The sequence below is a fragment of the Panthera leo genome, chromosome A2 (genome assembly GCF_018350215.1).
Source record: "Panthera leo isolate Ple1 chromosome A2, P.leo_Ple1_pat1.1, whole genome shotgun sequence".
Classification (NCBI taxonomy): domain Eukaryota; kingdom Metazoa; phylum Chordata; class Mammalia; order Carnivora; family Felidae; genus Panthera; species Panthera leo.
In genome coordinates, this window is record NC_056680.1 from 147,751,526 (window position 1) to 147,773,086 (window position 21,561).

At 41.7% G+C, this 21,561-nt stretch overlaps 1 protein-coding gene across 5 annotated transcripts in view; it reads left to right on the plus strand.

Moving 5' to 3' along the window:
* The window catches only part of EXOC4 (exocyst complex component 4), a 750,505-nt gene that overhangs the window by 112,270 nt on the left and 616,674 nt on the right, over window positions 1-21,561 (plus strand). The window lies entirely within an intron of this gene.

Here is a 21,561-nt window from a genome sequence, read left to right on the forward strand (position 1 = left end):
CCTTTTTTTGTTCAGCTACTTAAAAGTTTTGAAGGCTTTTGAAAATATAAAGTGAACAATGACACACAAAATTCACTGCTTGGGATATGATTCCATCTAAGGAAAACAAGGGCCTCCAGGCACACTATAGCAGATGACGAAAGCTCAGCATGAAGTAGCCAGTCTCATGGGGGTGATAAATGACAGCACATTAGATATGTGTTAGCAACGTGATATGGCAATGAAAAAGGCCAGCGCTATTTTTGGCTATGCTGCACAAAACCGCATCTCATCACGGAGCCGGGGCCGATCATCCCTGTTTACCCAGTTCTGGAGAGGCAGTATCCCAGATGCCGTGTGGAACTCGAGTGCACCACAACGGTAGACAAATGGATGGAAGTCCCAAGCAGAGCATCTGCAGTGATTAAGGACTTCAGATGAGGCAAGTTTAGTGGTTTTTAGAACTGGCATATTTAGGAAGGAGCACGGAAGCAAAGAGATGTTAACCTTTTTGGAGATAGGACGATACTGAAGAAACATCGTCATTCTAACGTTAGTCACTCACAACAGAGTTATGAGTCCTCAGTAGTTGGCATTGGTTTAGTACAGAGCACGTTGGTGTAGTTACTCAAGCTATTTCCCAGATAGCTCCAAGTAAAATTGAGCAGTTGCTTATAGCCAACTGTGATTTTTTTTTTTTTTAAAGTTTTTATTTATTTAAGAGACAGAGAGAGACAGAACATGAACGGGGGAGGGTCAGAGACAGAGAGAGGGAGACACAGAATCAGAAACAGGCTCCAGGCTCTGAGCTGTCAGCACACAGCCCGACGCGGGGCTTGAACTCACGAACCGCGAGATCATGACCTGAGCCGAAGTCGGACGCCCAACCGACTGAGCCACCCAGGCGCCCCCAACTGTGATTTTTTTTTTAATGTTTATTTATTTTGAGAGAGCGAGCAAGTGCACACACATGGGAGCAGAGAGAGTGAAAGAGAGAGAATCCCAAGCAGGCTTCATGCTCAGTGCAGAGCCCAACACGGGGCTTGATCCCATGACCCTGGAATCAGGAATCAGATGCTTAACCAACTGAGCCACCCAGGTGCCCCTCAACTGTGTGTGTGTGTGTGTGTGTTTAAATGTTTATTTATTTTGAGAGAGAGTGAGAGAGAGCACGAGCATGCACATGCACTGGGGAGGAGCAGAGAGAGACAGAGGGACAGAGAAGAGAGAATCCCAAGCAGGCTCTGCATTGTCATCTGCAGAACCTGACGTGGGGCTCAATCCCACGACTATGAGATCATGACCTGAGCTGAAATCAAGAGTTGGACACTAAACTAACTGAGCCACCCAGGCGCCCCTCATCTGTGTGTGTGTGTGTGTGTGTGTGTGTGTGTGTGTGTGTGTGTTTTAAATGTTTATTTATTTTGAGAGAGTGAGAGAGAGCACGAGCACGCACATGCACAAGCTGGGGAGGGGCAGAGAGAGACAGAGGGACAGAGAGAATCCCAAGCAGGCTCTGCATTGTCATCTGCAGAACCTGACGTGGGGCTCTATCCCATGAACTATGAGATCAAGACCTGAGCCGAAATCAAGAGATGGACGCTCAACTAACTGAGCCACCCAGGAGCTCCTCAGCTGTGTTTTTATCAAGGGATCGATAAACGTGGCAGTGCCTGCTGTTCTCAGAAAAGGAATACGAAATAATAATTGATCAAGTAGCTTAGGTAGCTTGTGATTGGAAATGCAAATGTAAAAGGTAAACTTGGGAACAATGAAGTGGAGGTTCTACAAGAATTTTTAAAAATTCGGATAAGAAATGAAGGAATTACGTTTCACAACAGTAGAGGTGAGCACGGCAGAAAGAAATAAGAAGCGCATGCTGTATACGGAGTGTCAGGAAATACTTCCACAGTGAGAATTATTGGGCTACCGGATAGTCCCCTAGGAAAATGGGGTTGAATTTCCTTGGGCATTTGATCCTGACAGAATTGAATGTGTATCACTAGGGAAATAGACTGAATATCCCTGCAGGCTTTCTCATTTCTTCTCTGATTCTGCGTCCTTGCTGATGATCTGCTCACCTGCTGTGAGTAGAAATAACCATCTCTTGTTTTTCTACACCCGGGCACATTTTAGATGCTCTGCTGATTGATAATAGGGCACAGTGGAGAGTCATTGCCCTGAGGTTGACCTGGTACCCCCGCCCCATCCCCGCTGATTTTATAGAACTGCCCCTCTGTCTGGGATGTAGCACAGGTGGGGGCACTAGGGTCCCTCACTGAATGCAGATAAACTTGGTAGAGTGGGCTGGTGTGAGGGGTCAGGGTCTTCAGAGATACCTAAGAATCCAAAAGGTTGCAAGCTGGCCTCCCCGGGGTGCTTTGGGAATAGGAGAGTGGTAGGCACGAATGCCAGTCCTATCCCCACTGTTCCCCTAGGATTTTACTGTACAGAGAAAGGATATTCTGCAGGCTAAATGACCACAGACCCTTCCTGTGTCCCGTAGAAATGTGCTAATTTTAAGTTCTTGCATGGGAAAGGGCTCTTGAAGAATAGCTTGACTCCCTATGCTGTGGTGATGATGGATATGCCAGGCTTTGTAGCAGCATCGTTGCTTAATCAAAGAAAGAAATTGCAAATGCAAACTACATATTAGGTTCATTACAAATGCTCTGCTTCCCTGTAATAAGCTGGTTTGTTGGATAATATTATTTTCCTAGCTTGGCATTCAAATGCCTCCACGATTTGGACAAGCCTACTCTTCCATGCTTAGTTTTACTCTTTTCCTATAGAAATGGTCCTAGTAAGTTGGTCTGTCCTTGAAGTAGGACTCTGCCCTTTCTTTATACTGCACATCTTCTCTCCATCTTTGCCCCTGTGCCTGAATCCCCTCTCTGCTGTGCTCCAGTCAGTTCTGTCTTATCCGTGAAGCAGCCATGATTTCCTCTCCAGAACTCATTGCGCTGCTTGTTTTTACTATTCATTTGACATCTCTCGTGGTTATTTCTTTTCCTGTACTGAATCCACATCTTTCCTTCCTCAGGCAGGTAACAGTCCCCTGGAGGACCATTTCTCACATGTCTTTAAATTTCTCACAGTGCTTTCACACTTGTAGTTTTTAACTCCTTTTTCAATTCCTCTTTGAGCCTTTTGAGAGAAGGGACTATTGTTTATTAATCGTGGTTCCCACCCCCCGGCCCCTGCCCTGCTGCCTCAGAATTTGGCACAGCTTCTTAGGTGCAGTATGTACCTAATATTTCTTGAATGAATGAGTACTTGATACCCAATAGATACCTATTGATTGCTTGATTTAAGATTGAATTTTAAATTTTTTTTTTTAACGTTTATTTATTTTGGGGACAGAGAGAGACAGAGCACGAGCGGGGGAGGGGCAGAGAGAGAGAGAGACACAGAATCAGAAGCAGGCTCCAGGCTCTGAGCCAGCAGCCCAGAGCCCGACGCGGGGCTCGAACTCACAGACCGCAAGATCGTGACCTGAGCCAAAGTTGGAGGCTTAACCGACTGAGCCACCCAGGCGCCCCTAAGATTGAATTTTAAATGCCTTGTAAATGGGATGAACTTTGTAGATTTAAAACTCATGTAGCAGAGGAATCATAAACTCAAGATTTGCTGTGTTCCCAGGAGACCATTTCTTCCTCTTTCTCTTAAACTGGATGGTAGTTAAATCATTTCCAGGGTTTCTGTTGGCCAGGCAGATTAGCTCAGGCTTCCAGATAAGGGGCGTGAGTAACGTTGGCAAGAGAAACCGTTAATGACAGAGATGATCACAGTATGGTTACCAGCTAACCCAGCCTCACTCATTGGCATCATTTTTACTGCGGGTGTGACAACCCATTTGGAAGAACTGTGACACATTTGATAACAGGTTAAGTCAAAACGAAAGCACCCCAAATTGTCCTTAGTTCTTTCGGGAAAAAAAGGGAAATGACTTTTCATTTTGATTTTCCTATCCTTATTAAAGTTTTCCTGCATATCTTGCTGTAAATTAAATTCACTTCCTTCAGTGATACCTTTTGTGTGTAATTCCCTTCTTTAAGTGTTACGTCTCTCTTTCGAATCATCAGAGCTCGTGTGACGTGATTCTTTTGAATAAATGCCATTTGGTCAGAGCATGCCTTTCACCTGAGGGCCAGCTGGGAGTGCGTGGTGTGGAGATGTTCCTTCTGGGTATAGTTTTTGGAAGTGTTTTGTGATCTTCTGGGAGTTGTGGTGCTATAGAAATGTAAGGTTTTTGTTACAACTCCCTACTATGCAGAAAGAACCATGCTTAACATCACTGATGATTCTTTTGCGTAATCAAAGAATTAAGCAAAAAAGTCACATTAATTTTCAGCTCCATTAGAGACGCAAGAATCAAAAAAGATGTTTGCCAGATGGGAACGGACTAAATTGTAAGAAAGAGAAATTTCAATTTCAGGCTTCAAGAGAACGTTACAAGTCTAGCATAAAAAAAAGATCCTACCCAAAGTGCCTAACAGTGGCCTTTTTAAAGACCAGCAAAGTTTTACAAGGGGGAGAAAAGAAACTATAAGAATATGAAATTCAAATTGCTGTAATTCAGTCAGTTTAGTAAATTACTTCAGCGAGCCTCAATTTGAGGATGTCCAGCCAGTCTGTGGTAATTAGTATAATTTTCCCATGGTGACCAAGTCTTTATATTGTTTCTGGTCAAACAGCAGTACTTTTGCCTTTTTTTTTTTTTTTTTTTAAACCTGGTAGCAATTGGAGATGATGAAAATCCATTTACTTGTGGAATGGCAAAGGTGAAATTCCTGACGTGAAACAGGGACATTTAAAGTGTTCACTTTAGGGGCACCTGGGTGGCTCAGTCAGTTGAGCGTCCGACTTTTTTACTCACGTCATTATCTTGTGGTTTGGTTCGTGAGTTCGAGCCCCACACTGGGCTCACCACTGTCAGTGCAGAGCCTGCTTCTGATCCTCTGTCCCCCTTTTTCTCTGCCCCTCTCCTGCCTGCGCCTTCTCAAAAATAATAAAACATTAAAAAAAAATAAAGTGTTCACCTTAAAGTTTGCATTTTTAATATAAAATAATCTTCTAATTTTCCTCTACCTGCACAGAAACTCCATTTCAGTGTGTGTGAGCAGCTGTTCATTAGAGGACTAGCGGGGTGGGAAGGGGTATGCCATGAAGAGCAGAGCCCTTTTCTTGAAAATAAAAACCTGGAGGCAACCAGAAGAGCGTGGAAAAACCCTCATCTTCCATCTCTCTCAGGCTCTTGACTTTGTATCTACTTTATTTCCATTCATGGCCAACGGGGATCTGATAGGGTATGAGCAGTTCGCAGTATTAAAAGAGCAAGTGAACAGGACCCCAGCACTGTGGTGGCTGTGAATGCACGGAGATTACTCATACTTAGGCCCTGTGTGACTCTGGAGGCAGTGAGTTTTACTGCTCAAGTAAAAAAAAAAAAAAAAAAAATTACACACACACAGTATTCAGAAAGGAAGAAGCCATCTGTTCATTCTGCCTACGTTTCTGTGGGGATTTAATCTGACATGAATCACTTGGGATTTGTACAAAATAAGCCTGTGCTAATATTTTATGAAAAAGGGCACCAAGAGTTATGCGTGGGGCAACCCAGACTTTCTCTTTAAGGACTGTTTGGCTCCTTTTTTTTTTTTTTCCAAATGTTTATTTTTATTTATTTTGAGAGAGAAAGGCAATCCCAAGCAGGCTCTGCACTGTCAGCAATGGAGCCCAACGTGGGACTTGAACTCACAAACAGTGAGATCATGACCTGAGTCAAAATCAAGAGTCAGATGCTCAACCGACTGAGCCACCCAGGTGCCCCCAGGACTGTTTAGCTCTTAATTCAGCTGATGGTGTCTTCTTTTCTTTATTGCATATGTACATGGCCAACAATTTTTTTTTTTTTTTTTTTTTTTAATGTTAGCCCCTTTTCTGACTCCTTCTGAAAGAGGTTCGTTCCTTTGTCTTAGCATGAAAAGTTCTCAGGCTGGACAGGGGCATCAGGAATGACTTCAGACAGACCAGTGGTTACAGGTGTGGTTCCAGACCAGCATCATCAGCATCACTTGTGAACTAGTTAGAAGTACAAATTCCAGGGCTCCATCTCAAATGCACTGAGAAATTCCGGGAGGATGGAGTTCTGTGATCTGTGTTTTAACAAGCCCTCCTGGCTATCCTGATGTGCAAGAGAACCATGGAATTAGACACTAGGGTGTAAAAAGAAGATACTGATGTCACTTCAGGAAACTTCAGCACTCGTACTCACTTAAGCTAATGACTGTTACCCAGGCCAAGCCTTAAATATAGTCTGTTTTTGAACCCTCACAACATTTCAGAGAGCTTGGAGGTATTCTTCCCATGCTCAGATGACAACTGTGTCCTCATAAGTGGTAAACAGTAGAGCCAGGCTTTGAATCCTGGTCTGATATCAACGGTTATTGTCTTAACTACTATCAAATAGGGAGATTTACAAAAGAATGATTTAAATGACCACTGTAGTGACTTTTTACAACTAGTGTTAGGATGGCACCCGGGAAGTTAGTTGCATAGCAAGTTGGGTGCCCAGAGCAACCCAGGCTGTAAACCTAGAGCTCCGTTCTAGCCCATCTCTGCCTTTATTTTCTCGTATTCATTGAGTTAGTCTAATGTCTTACTCAATCGGCGTCCTCCTGGGGGTCCTGGTTCCTTGGATGTCAGTCACTTCCCTGGATAGTGCATTAACATCTCTTACCGCAAGGCTCTCACTTCAAACTGGAAAAATCAGCATCGTGGAGTGACTTTTTCAAGGTCATTATCCCTGTTCAGTGGAAGAACTGTAGTTTGTTTCCATTCATATTAGTGTTGCAGGATTAAAAGTTGCTGCCGGTCTCTCTAAGAGCAAAGAAATACAAACTAACCAAGAGGCTGACTTTCACTTTTACCTGCATTTTATTGAGGAGTCTTTTTGCAAACCCAGAGTATTTGTTTGACTCCATCCTGGGTGTTTGTCACAACTATCATGGTTTTATCCATCTTGAGCCTTGGTTCCTCACGGCCTGTGAACCGGTCAGGATCTACCACAAACAGAGCTGGTCTTGCCACCCATCTTGTCTAAGCCTGAACATATCCTCTGCTGCTGCTGTTTGTCCCCACCCTTCCCCTCCGCGCCCCCCCCCCCCCCCAACCTGTCACCTAAAGTCGCAGGCTCTGCAGCTGAATTAATAGCTCTTGAGCTGGTAGCACTGAAGACAACCCCTTTGTTTTTTTGTCTATAAACTATGTCATCTCATGGAAGGTGCTTGATAATTTCATAAAGAATTAATATTTTTGATCCTTATCGTGCTATCTTTTCCTATTATTATGAAGCCTGCCCTCTATTATTCTATTTATCTTTCAGTTTTCATAATTCACCCTGTGTTACCTCTGAGCATTTGTACTTGCCATTTGCCTAGTACAGGTACACCGTTGTCTCTACATTTAGTCTCTCCATAATAACTAAAACATTTAAAAAAAATCACAGCTAACGTTTCCTGAGCATTCACTACATGCCGCTGTGCATAGCACTTCACATACATTATTCCATTTAATCCCCACATTGATAATGCCATTATTCTTCGTTTTCAGGCCCAAAAACAGGGTTTAAAGAAGTTTAGTGACTTACCCCACTCCTAAGTGGTGAGGCCAAGATTCACACTCTGTTTTGTCTAATTCCAGTTAGACACTTAACCACTGTGACATATTATCTCCATTGTTTTCTCGAAATGTACATAAACCTTTATGGCTTTGTCTGTTTCCCTTTATTATGGTATCTTGCTCGTATATTAAGCTTCATATGCTTGTTGCATTTGGAAAAAGATCAAAATGTGTAGAGATTACTAGGCAGGCCCTCCAGGCCAGAACTTCTGCATCTAAAATCTGGAGAATTTTCTAGTAAAGGGCCCTGAATATCACCGGAGGCCATGATGGGCTACAGCCTCCCGGGTTAGAATTTATTTGATGTAGGTCAAACTGTCTCCTCACTCTAGTTCTTACTTAAGCTTGGGTACCATTTTTTGGTAGGTTTAGGGTCGGGGTGAGAAGGATGCATGTGTGGCTGTTAAGAAATAGGGCTGTGCCAGCATTTTCCTAGTTGAAGCAGTTCCTTTCAATCCAGGACCTTAGTGACTCTGTCCCCTTGCATGTAAACCCTTTCTTTATTTCACACTTGCTCTCCACATTTGCTTTATTCAATTATGTTGAGCTTCTGGTGTAGCATATAGCATAGTGGGGTCTGATCTTCATTTTACTTAAATTCCCGCCCCAGGTATTCCCAGTAATCCCATCTTTTTTTTTTTTTTTTAATTTTTTCAATGTTTATTCATTTTTGAGAGAGAGAGCCAGAGGAAGAGCGAGAGCACAAGCCACAAGCAGAGGAAGGGCAGAGAGGGAGACACAGAATGTGAAGCAGGCTCCAGGCTCCGAGCTGTCGGCACAGAGCCCGACGCGGGGCTCAAACCCACAGAGATTGTGACCTGAGCTGAAGTCGTATGTTCAGCCGACTGAGCCACCCAGGCGCCGCACCCCATCTTTCTTTAAGCAAAGTTTACAGGACGTTGAGTTTTTCTTGTCCTCCTTTGTTTGTTTCAGTGTGTTCCCCATTCTCAGTTGACATTCTGAGCACCAGAGAGAACTGGATTATCTCTAGTTCTTTCAACATGAGCCCGACTGAGTGACCGGACTTCCATTTTCTCTAAATGGAATTATTTACATGTATTTCTGAGGATGACCTGTGGCTTAATTAGTATCTCTAAACTGATTAGAGAATGTAAAGCGGTATTTAAGTGCTTATTTTTTAATTACATTTGTAAAGGTTAAAATATTGATAACTCAACCATCATTATCATCATCATTTAGAATTTGTATACCATTTGCATTTCCAAAGTGCTTTATTCATGTAAATTAGCTGGTCCTCCTGGCATTTCTGTAAATTATGTCGGTATTATCCTCTGAAATGTTGACATTTTTAGTTTATAGTTATTATTTTTGTTTCAGCCAAACTACACCTTGTTCAAAGGGTGAAAGTAATTAATAGCATTTGAACCTCAAAAGTAAACATTGAGATGGCCGCCAGGCTAATATCTGCGAATGAATTCTTCCTTTGTACAGATGGTGGATCTTAGGTTTTCCCCTTCCCCTTCTCTTTTTCCCTCTCCATTTCTCTTCCACCTGCTTATTTGCCTTTCCCACACACCCGAGAATGTGTACACATCCTAAGAGTGTATTCTTTTTTATATATTTTCACAAACCAAACATACCCATGGCATCAACACCCGGGTCAAGAAGTACCACAGCAGCAGGATCTCTGCGGCTCCCCATTTACTTGTTCATTAAGTTCATTTGAGGGCAAGATTCTGACTTACGGACAAGAGGTAGGTTGGTAGAGTTGGAATTAGGGGCAGGGTGAGTTTCATGCTGAGATGTTGTTTCTGTGATGACACTCATCAATTATGTCTTCCAGAAATTTTATCTCACCCATTGAAAGTAGTACCTGACGGTCACAGAAAGAGGTTTACACTGCATGAGTGATGTGGCCAAAATGCAGTTTGGACCTCACAGGAGCGATGTCAGGCCCTTTTAGGAAAGCATCATGAGGAAGTGGGAGTAGAGCCGGATGGCCCTGGTGGTGGAGAGCATGGACAGAAGAGTAGGATCGAGTTAAGAGAAGCAAAAAAAGGGGGAGGGTAAGAGCGGTATGTATTCCCAGCAGGGAAACTAGATTTAGCATGTGGGGTGTTGTGGTGACAGGTAGTCACCACTTTGTCTGGAGGAGAGGAGCCCTGCAAAGGCCTCGTCACCGTTCACATTTGTGAGGGAAGTAGGGGCCAGAGTTTTGAGGCTCTTGAATGCCAGCTACGGTTTCATAGTAAACTGACCTTTACCGAATACCGTCTACGTTAGGCATAATGCTCAGTGCTTTTATATGCATTTTGAGTTTATACGCGAGTCATTCGGGGCTGTGGGATGCAGAGGTTAGTGGCACTAGAGACATCGCAGCAGCCTGGAGAAAAGTGGGGAGGCTGGAAGTGGAAAAAACAATTAGAAGGCTTCTGTGGTTGATGTGACAGGAGATGATGAGACCTCAGAATAGGCTTGGTTTTGAAATGTGTAAATTTAGCTACTTGAAGACCCTGGACCTAGACAGCAGAGATTTAAGATTTTCTGAATTATTTTACATACAATACATATGATACGTATAATTACATATGTAATTATATACATATGTATATATAAAATGTGTACAAAAATACATATTTTACATTTAATACATATAATCTAATGTAACAGTGATAAAGTATTATTTAGTTGGCAGATAATTATCAGTTACCTCTTCTAGGTACATCTCTATACGAGCTTTGAGGTGTTGCTTGGCCCCAGTTAATTTGGGGGCAACCATTTAATAAGTCACTTCTTAATATTTGTAGACAACCAGTTACTGAGGAGTCGCCCTGCCCCTGGAGACTGTGTGTTACAGTGCTCTCTCCTCTGCTTTCTTCTTAGGGATTGTTGCTTTTCTCTTATGGCAGCATGTTGACGTTAGGTCATTGAATCTAGTATAGGGCTTATCATTTTTTCTTTCTCATTTCATCATTTTGGGAACCAAAGTCAGATTTCTGTGAGGAATTACTTTTGACCTCTTTCTCCTAGGTTTAGAACTTGTTGTCCATAGCAACTACCTACGGTTGGTCTTGGGCTGTCCTTCCCTCACCCTTCCGAGAGGTCTTGTTCCCCTGTTTTGTGTTACATGCAGGTTAATAAACTAGATGATGGGAGAATGAGTATCAAGATGGGTGGTGTCTATAGATTGGGAGACGAGTGGGTATGATGGAAACTGAATTGTAATGGAGAAATAAGGAAGAAAGAACAGATGCAGGGAGTGAAGCGGTGAAATCAGGACAGAGAAAAGGTGAGGGTATGAGACCTCAGAGTGACGACATGAGGAGCCGTTGATAGCCGTGAGGGTCATAGTTGACGTCAGGTTCCGAAACTCATAACCAAGTTGTGCAGCCAGCAATGAGAGTGACCAAATGCCTTTCGACTGTTCTCTTAACCACCTGGCAGAGTTGCCATGATTTTTTTTTTTTTAAGTTTATTTGAGACGGGGAGAGAGATGACACGTGCATGTGTGTCGGGGAAAGGTAGAGAGAGAAGGCGAGAGAGGGAATCCCGAGCAAGGTCTGCACTGTCAGCGCAGAGCCAGATGCAGGGTTCGACCTCGTGACTTGTGAGACCATGACCTGAGCCGAAACCAAGAGTCAGATGCTTAACCAGTTGAGCCGCCCAGGCGCCCTGCCATGATTTTTAATACTATTCTGGGTGTGCCTAAGAACCTTAGTTATCAGCACCATTTTTTTTACAGCATTGTTCCTTGAGGCCATAGTGCACACGTCTTTTTATTGGGCGTTCTGAAAAGATTGAGCTTTGTTGTAGTGGCTTTTGTACTAATTCTGATCCCTAAATTAGGGAACCGTCTTATCTGCTTCTCTCATACTCATTCTGTTAACTTCCCAGTGACCTTAGTTGTCCTAAAATTTGGTCTTTTGTAACATGGAGTTTTATATTCTTTAATAATTAGAGGCTAAATTATAAGTCTTTTTACTGAAGATTAAAAAAAATAACTAAACATATTAAATAATATATACAGCGACATTTGCATGACTTCTTGTTTTTTTTTGTCTAAATTTTGACATAACTTTAGCTTCTTCAACTTTTAAATTTGTTCCTAAATGCAGTACTTTTAATAGATGTAGTGTTTATTTTCAAACTAGAATATTAATTACCCCTTTTAAGGCAAATCACTATCCAAAACACAGTAACTGTGCCTTCACTGAGAAATGTGGTAACACATTTTCATCTGACAAAAGGGGTGGGCAGAAAATTAGCTAATGAAATAGTTGTTCCAGACTAGTATATAATTAAGGTCTTTGCAAAGCCCTTTGGGAAACCAGAAAATCCGGGATGAGTTATAGGTATGTAAGTTATCTATTGCTCTACTAAATAAAGTGGAAATGAATTTTTCCTCTGGAAGGTATTTAAAACAAGAACAAGTCATAATTATATTAGTTTTGCCTAAGCATTCTGGTGCACTGAATACACGAAATACTTGAGTTGCTTTTTGACTCCTGCTAATAGCCATTAACTACCAGTGCGTACTTCTGCCTGCGTTGCCTGATTTGAAAGCTGTTGTTGAATTACTCCTTCAAACAGGTGGGGGGGGGCGGGGCTCCTGGGTGGCTCAGTTGGATGATTGTCCAACTCTTGATTTTGGCTGGGGTCATGATCTCACGGTTCGTGAGTTCAAGCCCCGTGTCTGGCTCTGTGCTGACAGCATCGGGCCTGCTTGGGATTCTCTCTCTTCCTCTCTCTCTGCCCCTCCCCAGCTCTCTCGTGCACGTGTGCACAAGCTTTCTCTCTCTCAAAATATATAAATATTAAAAAAACAACAACAGGTGTGGGGGCATCAATGCTGACATGCTCATTTGAGCTTTGGGAGGTGAGTTTTGGACAGGTCCCCTAATTCAGTGCTTCTCAAACTTTAACATGGATATGAATCACTTGTTGATCTTAAAATGCAGACTTTTCTTCAGTAGTTGTGGGTGGGGCTGCATAGTTTGCATTTCCCCCCGCAAGCTCTCAGGTGATGCCAAAATCACGTGGACCACAATTTTAATAGCAGGACTCTGATATTTACTGGAACGAGTGGAGAAATGTCTTTACTTGTAGAATACCGCCCTCCCCTCCCTCGTTGAGCATTTCTTATCTTGAGAGTTTGGGAGCTCCTTAGGGTTTTTAAAGGGCTGTGATCTCGACTCTTGTCTCTTCAGTATCCTTTTCCCTTAATTACTGCAAGCCTACTGTATTTGTGGAAAGACTCCTGGCTGGGCATCACATTTGACCCAGAATGCAAGTTGTGAACTTTTCTGTCAATGTTAGCAGAAATGAATTTGGCCTGTTCCAGTGATGGACCACTAGAGTGATGCCAGTTTTTTATTAGATCCTCCCTTTTTTGCTTCACTCAGTGCTGGGTGTTAAGCCAGCTGTGTTTTCTACCCTAGTGACTTTGGAATATTACCATTCCAGATGCTCCAAGTTAAAACTGTCCCATATCACCCTCTAGAGTCTGACAAGTCCACCCCTTATGTCCCTAAAATACTCTTTTAAAAAAATGTTTTTAATGTTTTTTTTTTTTTTTGAGACAGAGAGCAAGTGGGGGAGGGGGAGACAGAGGGGGAGAGAGAGAATCCCAAGTAATTCTGTGCTGTCAGCACAGAGCCAGATGCGGGGCTCGATCTCATGAACCGTGATATCACGACTTGAGATGAAATCAGGAGTTGGACACTTAACTGATTAAGCCACCCAGCTGCCCCAGCTAAGGTCTAAGTGAGAGCTTTAAGCCCAGATCATAAGAGCTCCGTCTCACAGACCGTGAGACCATGATCTCAGCTGAAATCAAGGGTCGAGTGCTTACCTGACTGAACCACGGAGGCGCCCCACTCTAAAATTCTTATTCCCGTCACCTCTACCCCCAAGGCTACAGCTTTAGTTCAGGGCACCAGTCTCTCCCCCCGGGTCACTGCACCAACTGTTAATGGAACTTCTTACCCTATTCTTACTTACTGTCCACATTGCAGTGGATTATCTTTCTAAATGATGAATCTCGCCTTAACATCTAAAGTCTGGTTTAAGTCCAAACTCCTTGACATGGCATATAGGGCCTTTCTTGAGTCTGGCCTTGGCAATTTTACATCTCACTTTACAGGTGGCCCTTGAATGATGTGGGGGTGAGAGGGGCCGACATGTGGTTGAAAGGCTGTGTGTAACTTTTGATTCCCTAAACACGTAGCTACTGATAGCCTGCTGTTGACCAGAAGCCTTACTGACAGCATAAACATCCGGTTAATGCATACTTTGTACGTTATATGTATTGTATACTGTATTCTTACAATAAAGATAGTTAGAGAAAAGAAAATGTTAAGAGAATCATAAGGAAAATACACTTACACTAAATGCTGTGCTGTATTCAGCAGGGAAAAAAATACCCACACAGTTTAACGCCGTGTTGAAGGGCCAATTGTAGTTCCTTGATGTGATCCTATTCTTTCTTGGCTCCAAACTTTCACACTTACTGGACCCTTTGCCTAAGATACTTGTTCTCACCAACCCCCTCCCCCCCCCTCCCTGGGTAGCTCTCATTTATCACTCACTTCTCAACGTTGATGTCAAGCTTCCTGGAAGGCAGTTCCTGAACCTCTGAGGGAGGATTATGTAACTCCGCGTGGCCTTCCCTAATGGCCTCTGTGCTTTGCTGCCCTAGCAATTTGTGTCCAGTACGCTTGTTCTTGGCTCATCTGGGAACTTTCTTGGGGCCATGACAGAGGCCCATGCACAGCTATGTTTTTTTTTGTTTTTTTTTTTTTTTTTTTTTTTTTTGGCCTCAGTTTTTACAATTGTGGTAAAATGCACCTATTAAAATATTATATAATGTTGGGGCACCTGGTTGGCTCAGTCAGTTAAGTGTCTGACTCTTGATCTCGGCTCAGGTTGTGGTCTCACGGTTCTTGAGTTTGAGCCCCTCATCAGGCTCTGTGCTGCCTGCTTGGGATTCTCTCTCCCCCTCTCCCTCCGCCCCTCTCCTGTGCTCGTGCTCTCTCTCTCTCTTTCTCTTTCTCATTCGCTCTTTCAAAATAAATAAACTTTATATAATATGCCATCATATGTATATGCCACATTTTGCTTGCGTTGTGATTTGTCAATGGACACTCGGATTGCTTCCATGGTTTAGCTGTTGTGAATAATACTGCTGTGAACACAAGTGCACAAATATTTCTTCAGGACCCTGCTTTCATTTCTTTTGCGTAAATACCCAGGAGGGGAATTGTTGGATCATACGGTAATTTTATTTTTAGCTTTTTGGTAGTGGCTGTGCCATTTTACATTCTTACCAACAGTGCACAGGGTCCCAGTGACTCCACATCATTACTAACCCTTGTTATTTGTTTGGCTTTTGTTTTGTTTTGTTTTGTTTTTTTTTTTGAATAGTAGTCATCTTAATGATTATGAGATGGCATCTCATAGTTTTGACTTGCATTTTCCCAATGATTAGTGATGTTGAACATCTTCTCATGTGCCTGTGGGCTATTTGTATATAATTTTTGGAGAAATCTCTATTAAGTCGTTTGGCTCTTTTTGAATCAGGTAGTTTTTTGGGTTAAGTTTTAGGACTTCTCTATCTATTCAGGATATTAATCCCTTATCTGATGTATGATTTGCAAATATTTTCTTCCATTGTGTGGGTTGTTTGATGCACATATAAAAATTTCAAGCAGTCCTACTTATTCTTTTTGCTGCCTGTGCCTTTGGTATCATATTCAGGAAATTATTGCTAAATTCAGTGGCATGGAACTTTTGCCCTGTTTTCTTCTAAGGTTTTATATATTTATGTCATACATTTAAGGCTTTATTTTTACTTTTATTTTTATTTTTTTTAAATGGTGTTAGGTAAAGTTCCAACTTCAGTTTTTTGCAAGTGGATATCCAGTTTCTCTAGCACCATTTGTGAAAAAGACTCACAGCTGTATTCTTAGTGCCTGGTACATACAAGTATTTATTGAATAAATACTCTATGAAAAAAAAAGTTACAGGTTAAGTATTATCTGTATTTTGTCGAAGGCAGAATTTACAATGCTTTTGTGGCTATGGAAACTTTCTATTAAAATCATACCACATTGATTTAGTAGTAAAATTTTAATGTATGTAGAGCAAATTTCAATAAGACAAAATTTATCATTTTATGTTAATATGTAGGCAGTGATCCTTATTAAATATGAAGGAGGAAGGAAGAGTTCTGGAATAATCATCATAAGACCAATAATAAATATCTGAATAGAGAGAGGTTGTGGGAATTATAAAAAATAAGATTACTTTTCCTGTTTGTGGTTTCTCTATTCAGATTATTGCCAAATAATGTAAATATTACCAACAAATATTGATCTGATAACTTCTTGTTTTCTGAATGTGATTTTTGTTTGCCCTACAGGGCAAATGAGCCACCATAAGATGGTAATGGGATCGTGATTTAGAGCTAGAAAGAGAAAGAAATTCTATCCACCCATCTACCCATCCATCTGCCTCACGTGGCAAATATTGGAGTCTACTGTGGGCAAGATGCTGGGGTTGCCAGCACAATATATATGATCTTAAAATATGTACATAATTTTCAAAGGCATCTCAAGCCTGAGTCTGCTTTGGTATTCTCCATGTTGTTGGTACTTAGTGATTTACTGCCTGCAAAGCTCTTTCGTGAGCCTCATCTCCTTTTATTCCTACATCACAGATGAAGAGACTAAGGCTGAGAGTGATTTACACAAAGTCACATGGCTACCCACGGAGAAAGTAAACTGAAATTCAGGATAGGCTCTGATCCCAAATCCCACGCTATTTTCTTAAACCATTCTTTGTTCACGAGCTACTGTGGAGTACTTCACAGAACCCCAACAAGTTTTCAAGATCATGGTTTGAAAAATACTTAAAAAAAATTACCACACGTGTTCCAATGTTTAGTGGTTCTTGAGCATCGTGGATTAATACAATCTGACTTGTGTCCACTGTACTGTCTATTGAGTCTCTGTTGCTTTAGAGCATGAAAATCATATTTTTACCCTTAATGGTTTTCTAAGATGGTGTTTTTAATTTAAATGTAAACAATTGCATTTTTTGAAAGTTCTTTGGACTCTTTGTCTTTGCCTCTTGTAATTTGCTGTATTGATAAAATATAAAAGATGCAGTCCTCACAGCTAAAAGGAACTTGAGAGAGTGATTATATGATTGGAATTGTAGCATGTAAGTAAAATGTAGTTCTTACAGTTCACTTTAGTTTATTTTTCTGTCTGCTTGTGCAGAAAGCATTTAGGCAATAATCATTTTTATTGATAGTATTGATGAAAATGAATGTAACTGTGGTTTATTAAATACATGATGCTTAGTGAATGTGAAGTGGTATTATAACCCTGAACTTAGACAGTGACCGGAAATAGTCTATTGCTGATAGTGTAAATGTCCCACAGTGTGTGCAGTGAAGCTCATTTTCTTTATTAGGATGGCTGCTCTTTTTCCTCATTCACGGATTGATTACTCTTGGATTTGACAAAGATCCTATCTGTGAGTAAACTTTAATAAGAGTCCTCTAGCCATCTTCGTGACTGGGCCTCGACCTTGAGCTTCTGTGTTCGTTCTCACTGGGTTCAGTTTTAGCAATAATCCTAAGTCAGTTTAGGGAGGATCTCCTCATCCTTGGTTTCTGGTCACTCTTAATAACTCATCCAGATTCCTCACCCCCCACCTTTGATATATAAGTCCTTGACCTGGGTTTAGCAAGAATTCCCCTACCCTTGGTGTTTCCTATTAGTACTTTTTGATCCACTGACCTCCTCACTCTGCCTGTCATCTATAAATCCCCAACGGTCTCTGCTGTATTCAGAGTTGAGCCCTCTGTCTCTCCCCTGTTGCAGTAATGCTTTTGCAGTAGTCTTGAATAGTCTTTCTTACCCTTCCAACAGGCATCGGAATGGTTTTCTCTTTAATGCATTCACAACAGCAAAAGCAATTCAAGTAATCAAGTCTGTGACTGGGCGTAAAGGTTAAAGTCACTGTGTCTTAATGGTAAAGGAAAGGGATATCAGCTATATGAAAATACAAAGTGTTTGAAAATTAAGCTCTGAAAGAATACCGGCCTGCAGCAAGATAAGATGTTTGTAACATGACGTCTCCAGCTAACTGAAAAGGATTGCTGTCAATTGCTGGGCTTAGATCAGTTCAAACAGAATGTTGATAGTACCAGAATTACCAAAGTATGGAGCATTTTTCCTCGGTTGATGCAGAGATACTTAAAATGAACAAGCCCAGAACGTAGAATTTAGGTCAGAAGTGGTCCATGTTGAGTACGTGGATTTGTGAGGTGAACGTGATAACCACTACACTACGGAAACAAGACCTGGATTTTTAAGTGTGTACTTGGGTCCCATTTAATTTTTTTTTGTCCTCTCAATGCTTATGTTAAACCAAGGCCATTATTCATTTTCATTTGCTCAGCTGAGAAACCTGAGGCTACAAATGGTCAAGTAACTTGAGGTCAGCCGGAAGTTAAACCCAAACCTGACTCCAAACCCATTAAAACGATGATGATGAAGACGGTAGGGGGTGGTGGTATTGGTGATGCCGGTGAAGGTGACGTAGGTGACAGTGCCGGTGGTGTTGGTGGTGATGACGGAGGCGGTGTGATGACACAGCTGTTGGGAGTCGTGATGGTGGTGGACGTGGGGGTGGCAGCTACTCCTTACTTAGGATTTTGTTGTTGTTCTGAGCTCTGCCATAATCTTGTTTCCCCTACGTTGCAATGTTCTGTCCGTGTTTCACTATGTTATTGCCAAATGACAATGCTTGGATTTGAATCTAAATTAGTCTGACACCAACGTCTATGTATTCCACTGGAGTATTAGATTGCTGCCCACATTCTTTCCCGTCCATCATATGTAAATTCTACAGATTTTCATCGAGTAGCGACACTAGCCATGGACTGTGGGCTGTGGGCCTAGGAGAAGACGATTGAACAGGAATCGATGATTTTTTTTTCATATTTTAATATTTAATACTTTATAAGGCCAAAAGACCTTTCTGGAGCACCTTCAGTGGTCTGTGTTCCGACCATCTTACATAAGCTTTTCTCTTGCTGGAGCTGTCTGGAGTGACCGCATAAAAAGAGAAGTGTCATCAAAATCAGATAAGCCTCCCAGTAGGTTAGTTTATAGATAAATCATCATCCTTTTTACCCATAGTCTGTGCCTTTGCATTGCTCATGAGGGGCTGTACAATAAACCAGCAGATTTATAAATGTTTAGCTCAAATACAATAACAGAATGATCGGGCTTTATCGCCACTTTATTGAGGTTTTGTTTTGCCACTACAAAGCTACCATTTTGATAGTCTGAACATACTAGAATTTTGGCTGTGTTAGGTTTGCTCTCTCAGTGCATTCCTCTTACAAAGGCTGCATACTGCCTCAGTGAGAGGAGAGTCGCATGTGTAATGTCTGTGCTACTACACGTTGAGGTTAAGCATAGTGCTTCCCCTCCCACCCCCCCTCCCCCCGATTTTCTCAAAGCAGTCGTGTGGAGTATCACCAGCTATGAGAGACAGAATGTGCTGGAGGCTAAATTTCTCTGTTGATGTTCCAAATATTTCCAGAAAAGGCCAGAGGAGTTGATTTGCTTTTGTTTCTCTGAGCATTTCCGTTATTACCTTCAGAGCTCACTAGCTCAGAGCAGCGGGCATGACTTTCTTCTATCCTCATCCTGACCCCTGCTCAACTTTTCTTACTGTGGAACATATTAACAGCTAGCCTTATTCAGACGTTTGGCAGGCTGTGATCGTTCAATTAATTCCTTCTTTCTTTTCTATATATTTTAATTACCCCAGGGATCTGCTATTCTGCAGAATGTTACATTTGGCCTGTTGGAAATACTTTGCTCTTCGTAACTCTGGGTTAGTTAACCTTACCAGGGAGGAGCCAAGGGAAGAGAGTCGCTTGAAAACTAGAAGTCATTGGACCTTACTTGCAGAGAAACCTGCTGTCAGTTAACATTTTTAAAGAATTTTGCATTTTCCTTGTTCTTTTTTTTTTTTTAACTTTTTAAAAAAAGTTTATTTAGAAGGAGACAGTGCAACTGGGGAGGGGCTGAGAGAGAAGGAGACAGAGAGTCCCAAGCAGGGTCTACGCTGTTAGTGCAGAGCCTGCTGTGGGGCTTGAACTCATGAAACTGTGAGATCATGACCTGAGCCGAAATCAAGAGTCGGACACTAACCAACTGAGCCTATGCAGGCGCCCCTGTTCTCAATCGTTGTTAATTCGTTTATGTACATTATATTCTTAACAGCGTATTCAGAATTATTAGCCTTGTTTAGAAAATAAAGACATGAAGACGAGGCATACAGATTTGCAGGGAGTCCCTTTTTCCAGGCTAAGAAATGCAATTGTATTTTACCTGGGCCTTTTCTGCCTTTTCATTTTTCCCCAAGCTCCAGACAGCCCATCCTCCTGAGCCACTGCGCAGTGAGTGCACTTCTGAAATGGTTTTATGCCCCTGAGCACCACACAGTTAACTTGTGGGGATCATAATAATGTGTTGGGCATGTGTTTCCAGGTAGTCCAGCGTCTCCTTATCAGGGCTTATCCATCTTACAGGATATCAGAGGAGGGAGAAAAGAAAGCATTGTATTTGAGAAAAAAGCATCCATTTAGAGAAATTAGGGTTTTGTGCAGGATTATCAAAAGAAAGTTAAGATGGAGGAATGTCTTTGTGTGATATTCTTCTCTGTATGGCTATACATGCCTTCACAATGTTCATCTGTGGGCCTCTGTCTACTGTCTTTATTTTGTATTCGTTTGAATAAATACATTTAAGGTCCCCGAAAGATGGCACTAAAATTGCTTTGAAATCTACATTAGCATCAATAGATTTTGACCATTTAAATTGTGCTACGTCACCATCTATCATCTTAGTAAAGTTTACGACCGGCATGCTAGTGGATACAACTATGATCTTAAAAGTTACAGACCCTGTTTTTTTGTTTTTTTTTTTTTTAAATACAATGTATTGTCAAGTTAGCTAAAATACAGTGTATACAGTATGCTCTTGGCTTCAGGAGTGGATTCCCGTGACTCATCACTTGCATATAACACCCAGTGCTCATCCCAACAGGTGCCCTCCTCAACGCTCATCACTGATTTCCCTCCCCGCCAGCAACAACCCTCAGTTTGTTCTCTGTATTTCAGAGTCTCATATGGTTTGCCTCCCTCTCTGTAACTATTTTTTTCCCTTCCCTTCCCTTCCCCCATGGTCTTCTGTTAAGTTTCTCAAATTCCACATATGAGTGAAAATACTGACTTATTTCACTTAGCATAATACCCTCCAGTTCCATCCATGTAGTTACAAATGACCAGATTTCATTCTTTTTGGTTGCCGAGTAATACTCCCATTCTATATATATACACCACATCTTCTTTATCCATTCATCCATCGATGGACATTTGGGCTCTTTCCATACTTTGGCTGTTGATAGCACTGCTGTAAACATTGGGGTGCATGTGCCCCGTCGAATCAGCACTCCTGTATCCTTTGGATAAATTCCTAGCAATGCTATTGTTGGGTCATAGAGTTACTCTAGTTTTGTTTTTTTGAGGAACCTTCACACTGTTTTCCAGAGTGGCTGCACCAGTTTGCCTTCCCACCAACAGTGCAAGAGGGTTCCCCTTTCTCCACATCCTCACCAACGTCTGTTGTTTCCTGCGTTGTTAATTTTAGCCATTGTGACCAGAAAAGTTAGAGATACTTTTGATCTTTGTCATTGACCTATTTTTTGGCTACATATGATAAATTATAAAATAAACAAAAATAACTGTTACGGTCAACCATCTTAAAGGTGTCCGTTTTCTCTATCAAAAGGAACTTGACAAAAGCATGTGTCAACTCATTCACTTTTGTAAGAAAAAAAAAACCCAGT